This window comes from Mus caroli, chromosome 13 (genome assembly GCF_900094665.2).
Source record: "Mus caroli chromosome 13, CAROLI_EIJ_v1.1, whole genome shotgun sequence".
Classification (NCBI taxonomy): domain Eukaryota; kingdom Metazoa; phylum Chordata; class Mammalia; order Rodentia; family Muridae; genus Mus; species Mus caroli.
Genome location: NC_034582.1, coordinates 49,788,785 through 49,794,784, shown reverse-complemented (window position 1 = coordinate 49,794,784; position 6,000 = coordinate 49,788,785). Strand labels below are relative to the sequence as shown.

The window sequence follows — 6,000 nt, the reverse complement described above, 5'->3', positions numbered from 1 at the left end:
AGTGCTGGGATTAAAGGCGTGCGCCACCACGCTCGGCTGTTACACCCCCTTCTTAACAGGAGACTTCCCTCCAGGTCGGGCTGGCTGTTGAAGGGGCCCTTTCTTCCAGTGAGGCAGCCCTTTGAAACTGGGTCTTCTCTATAAAAGGAGGGCTACATGGCCAGTCTGAAGGTTAGAAATCATCTGTGAGATGTGTTTGTCACGTGACAGGTGCTCAGCAAATGGAAGTCACTCACGATGTGATTAATGAAAGCTATTGCGCACACCTGCAACCTCCCCTCTCCTAGCTCCAGGGAACTCCCTCCTCCTAGATGAAACCAATCTAGATTTTTCTCTCTGTCCTTTCTCTATCGATCCATCCCCACACCTTCCTTACATCTTTACTGTCCTTTCTCAGTCTCTTGGGTCTCCTCCCTTCCCCAAGCCTTTCCTTGAACTATGGCTTTCTTTGACTCTCTGCCCTGGAGTGTACTGGAGAGTCTTCCCTCATCTCCTCACCTCCTTACTGCTCCTGAGACCTGCTGTCTTCGCACACAGCCCAGAAGTCACCCCCACCAGCATGGCTAGGAGACCCGTGCCTGACCAGGAGTGTCCACAGTCCTCTGCCTCTTTCTCTTTTCATAGCGTTTAGTGCTGATCATCACCCCTCCCCCACTTTCAGCCGTCTCAGATCTGAATTCCATGACACAGCACCCTTGTGGTTCCCCGGGTCTCCCCAAACAGGTCTTTTGTCCTCTTCCTTGTTGGTCCCTTCTCTAAGCAAACTCTTCCTTCTCTTTCCTCTGTTCCTCCCATGGAAATCTCCCATCTGTGCCTACTGATTTAGGAGCCTTAGTTAGTTACACAGATGCACGGTGGCGGCAGCTTTCTCTCCAAAGCCTGCACGTTTTTAACCCTCTGCTGTATGCTGTTTCCATTTCAGTCTCTGGGAGATCAAGCCTGTCCTTACAGGGCTCCCATCTTGTTCTCCTGCATGCTTTGCCAGAATTGTCTCAACCAAAACCTCCAGTCACTACACACACACACACACACACCCACTCACTCACTCACTCACCCATCCTGCACTCCTGAGTACCTACTGTCTACCAGGGGCCATGGAAGAGAACAGGGGCATTTTCCAACACTGGTCCTCCCAGCTGTTAGTTAACCTCATAGCAGAGCACACAGGCTTAGGTGGCCTTGGCTGGGATCGAGGCACAGTCACTGCTTACCCGCCACCTCGTCCTACGGCTTTACTGCCTTGGTTCATGACTCTGTCTCTCCAGCTCTTCCCTATCTTCCACATCACCCTCAGGTTAATCTTCCTCAAAGGCAGATTTGCTCATGCAAACTTAAGACCCTGCAACTGGCTTCCCATGGCCTTTGTTAAACCTACCACAGTCTGTGCTCCAACCTTCAAACCCTGCAGTCTGGAATGGGACATCTTTCTTTGCCTTTCATGTCTCATCTCTTGTACATTGCTGTGTCTTAACCAGCAACCCCCTGCCTCAAATGTTATTTCCACCTCCACCGGAGGCAGGGTGATTTGGTCGTACTAGTCCCACAGCCTCAGGACCGTTTAACGGCATCCCTGCTGACTCAGATCTTGGCACTGCTACTTATTAAATGATCTTGAGTACCTGACTTAATGTTTTCTCATGTGTAAAATGGAGACGGTTGATGCCTTGTGCAAGGCCTGCTGTGAGCACTGAGATTATGCAAATCAGGTGTCTAAGCCAGTAAGTGTCCTTGTTGTTGTCATAGGCATCCACAATAGTGGTAGTATCAACTTTTCTAAGACCCTTTGCTAACAGTACTTCCCTCCGTGCAGACCCTGTTCTCCCTGACACGACAGGATGGGTTGCTTTTGTGAGACCTAAGGCACTTTCTATTCATGCTCTTGCTGTCTGGGTATCTTTCCTTTGTGATCTGGAGAGCTTCTCTGTTGCCTGTCTTACCCATTTCACCTATCTGGAGGCTCCTCAGAGGATATCTTCCTCAGCGTGCTTGCTCAGTGGAATTTAGTGTTGTGTGCACGGGCTCAAAGCATGAGCCTGCATGTCTGATTCTAAACCTCTTAGACACTGGTGTGTGTGTGTGTGTGTGTGTGTGTGTGTGTGTGCGCGCGCGCGCGCGCGCAATTGCTTGCTTGCTTGTGTGCCTGGAGCTACCAGGAGGACCGCGGGAGAGAGGGCCTGCAGATTGTGTGCAGTTGAGAATTTGGGCCTCACCGCCAGGAGGCGCTCCTCAGCGGTGCTGTGGAAAGCTGCCGTCTGTCTCCGCGCGGGAAGGAAGCTGGTGGGGGTGGAGGATGGTGCTGCTGGTAGGGTGTTGGACCGGGGGTAAGGGGGAGGGGGGTGTAGGTAGGCTGATGCAAATGTTTCCATGCTGCCAGTCACCGGTGACCCAGGGCAGGCCCCTCATCTTTCCTCCAGACCCCACACTCCCACACCCCTGCTGTCAGTCCCAGCCAAAAGCAGCTAAGGTACCTGCTCTAGTTCCAGTTCGAGTCCCAGAAACCGGCCCCCTCCTTCTGACAAGCACACATGAGCACCTGCAGTGTTTGTCTTTGCGGCTGTTTTTCTCTGATTCAAGTACGGGCTACAATCACAACTCAATTCAACACTCCGTTGATTTTTTGTTTTGTTTTGTTTTGTTTTGTTTTGTTTTTTTGTTTTTTTTGCAAGGGACTCCACGCTAATGGCGGTGGCCGAGACAGAGGACGTCTCCCCTACTTCCCCATCCCACGCCCCTAGCAGCAAGACGTCTCAGAGGTGGCGGGGAGGGTGTGTGTGTGTGTGGGGGGGGGGGTGCGGCGAGGTCCGGCCAGAGTAAAAGGATCAGTCGTCTGGGTCATGAAAGTGCGGGGGTTTTCCTCCCACAGAAGAGTGGGCAGGCTTCCAGGCACCGCTCCCCGGGCCCTCATGGAGACCAACAGCTCTGCCCTGGGGCCCTCAGTTGGTCAGTGCGTGTCCCCTTCCCCCAACACTTGCCTCTCAATTCTGAACCTTCGCCTGCTCTTAAACTTTGCCAGGGAGGGGAGGGTCTGAGACTGAGGAGCAGCCTGTGACCCTGCACAGGCTCGTGCTACTCCAACAGCGCTCCTGCGGGAAGAGGACAAATAGCCCCCCTGCCCCCCACCGACGTGGCCTCTCCTTTCTCCACCTGGCCTCTGCCACCCTCGGGTTCCCTTGGGAACCTAACTCTACCCCTCGGGGTGACTCTCTGCTCCTGTAGCAGAGTCCCCGGGAGGGCTTCAGGGGTGGCCACACCCCAAACAGCCGGGGACCACGTCCCCCACCCTAGTCTTGCGGGCTCGAAGTTGTTCTCCAGGTTCACACTTGAGTCTCCGCACTCGGGGCGGTCGGAGCTCCCCAAGCCCCACTGCTCCGGGTGCGCATCTGCCCACATCTTCCTGCCCCGGTCTGCAGCACCAGCAGTCCCCCTGGCCTCCGCGGGGAGCTGTCCCTTCAGCACCACAGCGAGCAGGCAGGGGCCGCAGTCCCAGCGCAGCGCCCCGCGGTCTTGGGGAGCCCCTCAAAGCCACACTGCCCGGCTTCCCCGCTGTTCCGGAGCCAGAGCGTCCCCCCCACTGCCCCCAGCCCGGCTCCGCCTCCCCGGCCCACGGCCAGCACCGACCTGGTGGTCCCAGCAACCGTCTAAGCCACTGCAGGGCTCCGGCTGACTCCAGCAGGCGGTGCCGTGTGCTCAGCCAGCTCGCGCCGCTGCCTGGTGTAACTCCGCCAGGCAAGCTGGGGCCGAGGCTGCTGCTGCGGGCGGGCGGATGCCTAAGGCGCCCTCCAATCACGCCCCTCAGCCAGGCCCTGACGCCGAAAAGCTTCTCTTCCAGAAGGGAAATTCAAAACCTCTCTCTCTCTCTCTCTCTCTCTCTCTCTCTCTCTCTCTCTCCTCCCTCCCTCTCTCCCTCCCTTTTCCTCCCTCCCTTTTCTCCCCTCTCTTTCCCGTTCCCCCTCTCTTCATTCTCCTTTCCCTCTCACTGTCTCCTCCCCCTCATTCTCCCCTCTCTTCCTTATCTCCTTTCTACTCTTTTATTCTCTCCGCGTTAAGCTGTACTGATCTGCCTGCAGCTAGCTAGGCTTCATTCCCAACTCCTCCGTGTTCAAGAACCACAAGCTCGAAGGTTTGGAAGGGCTTTGGGGGCACGAGTGGAAGAAAGGATTTTAAAAGCAGAAACTAAAGTAACCACCTCTTCAGGAAAGTTCTCTTTGGTTACTCTGGGCACACTACGATAGGCACACTCCCGTTGGGGTGCCCAATTCCCTAAAGGAGCCCCAGTTTCAATCACCCCTTAGATGTGCCTGGGAGCGGCTTCTGGACTAGACAGTCCACTGTCACATCGTTTCTGCAGTTTATGACTGTAGTGTCCAGCTACTCACTCACTCCAGAACCACTGGTGTGTGGGATGAGGAAGGCCCTCCTAGTGGGTGAGTGGCTCTCTGCTCTGGACCCAGAAGCAGAAAGACTGCTGCAAAATTGCAGCAGGAACCCTAGGTGAGCCACTCCTGGTCCTCTGTAGATGTGTTATCCTCGGAAGAAGGAATAGTTCTCTGGTTATGTTATTCTAGAAGGCGCTGCTTTCCCTCCTAAGCCCAGGGAAGAGAAGGGAGTCTGACAACAGGGGGACCCCTACTCCTCGCTCAGCCTCCCCCCCATACTCATCTTTTTCCCCTCTCTCCTAATGAGCCTCTCCTTTCTGCCTGCCATCTATTGGCTCCCCGCCCCTTCCTTTCATCCAGCCATAGGTGTAGGAAAATGGCTCGGGGGGGGGGGGGAGGGCCTTGCACCTGGCCTTTGGAAGCAGTGCAGGAGTTCATGCATCCATCAGAGCTATGCCAGAGTGGGGATGACTTCTGCTTCTGAGATGAGAGAGATGGCTTCTCTCCCAGGAGCAAGAGCTGCAAGCTGCGGTAGGGCAGAATCCGGGGAGGGAAAGGAGGGGTTCACAGTAGATGCCTCGACGTGGGGGAAACCTTACCAGTCAGAAGACATCAGTGTGCACCCCCTGCTCCCCTGCAGACCAGGAGCTTTGTATGATGGCAGGGCCCCTCTATTTAGGTGGCCTAAAGTGTGTGTATGTGTGTGTGTGTGTGTGTGTGTGTGTGTGTGACATGCTCCTGTTTCATTAGAGCCACTTAGACTGGCCACTAATGCCCAAAGGGAGTTCGAAGCCAAGAGATCTGACATTTTAAGACCTGCAATCTTCCCCCCCGCCCCCCCCCACCCGCCTCTGTCTCCTCCTTTCTATAAGTTCTCCAGCAAACATGCCCTGTGAAGGGGGCCTGTGCCAGCTGCACTCTGGCTACAGCTGGGGCTTTGCCTTTGACATGGACATTGATCAAGCTAGGATCAAAATCCAAGTTGCACTTCAGATAAAAAGACAGAGTTCAGCCCTGGGTGCTGCGTTTTAAGCTGGGCTTGTGTAAGCACCGGGTCCATCCAGCTCTTGAGAGGAGGCTGGGTGGGGGCTAGTGAGGTTGAAGGGCCTGAGGGTGGCTTCCTATCCTCAGGACAGAACAGAGGGGGCGTTAGTCCTGGAAGGGTTGATGAATCTTGGTTAACTGAAATTGACTCAGGTTAGTAGTTGGCAAAGTAGACGCTAAGGGTATGCTTGCTGAGGTGGATAAAATAACCAATGCAGGGGAAGACCAGAGCTACAGGGTTCTCCCTGTTCCCCCCCCCCCACCCTGCCCCTGCTGTTGATGGAGACAGCCTTAGGACAATGGGTAAAGAGAGGCAGGCTGTAGCTCTAAGAGGAAGACCCAGACCTCAGCTGGTGCTATCCAGCCCTGCCTGTGTGTCCCAGCTCAAGGCTGAAGCTGATAAGAGGACTGGCCATCTGGGCAGTGGTCACATTTGAATCCAAGCCTTTTGTGAATCTCTCTCTCTCTCTCTCTCTCTCTCTCTCTCTCTCTCTCTCTCTCTCTCTCTCCCAAATCCTCATTATTTGACATTAACTGAGCCTAGTCGCAGAAATCTTACTGATGGACAGAAGTTCAGCTT

At 54.9% G+C, this 6,000-nt stretch overlaps 1 protein-coding gene across 3 annotated transcripts in view; it reads right to left on the bottom strand.

Moving 5' to 3' along the window:
* The window catches only part of Cplx2 (complexin 2), a 70,515-nt gene that overhangs the window by 5,228 nt on the left and 59,287 nt on the right, over window positions 1–6,000 (bottom strand). The window contains exon 1 of one of the 3 annotated variants that reach the window (XM_021181049.2): window positions 3,619–3,836. The exons of the other annotated variants lie outside the window; for them this stretch is intronic. The gene's annotated coding sequence lies outside the window, so the exon portion shown is untranslated. Of the gene's footprint in view, window positions 1–3,618; window positions 3,837–6,000 lie in introns of those variants that run through there. 3 annotated transcript variants of the gene reach the window in all.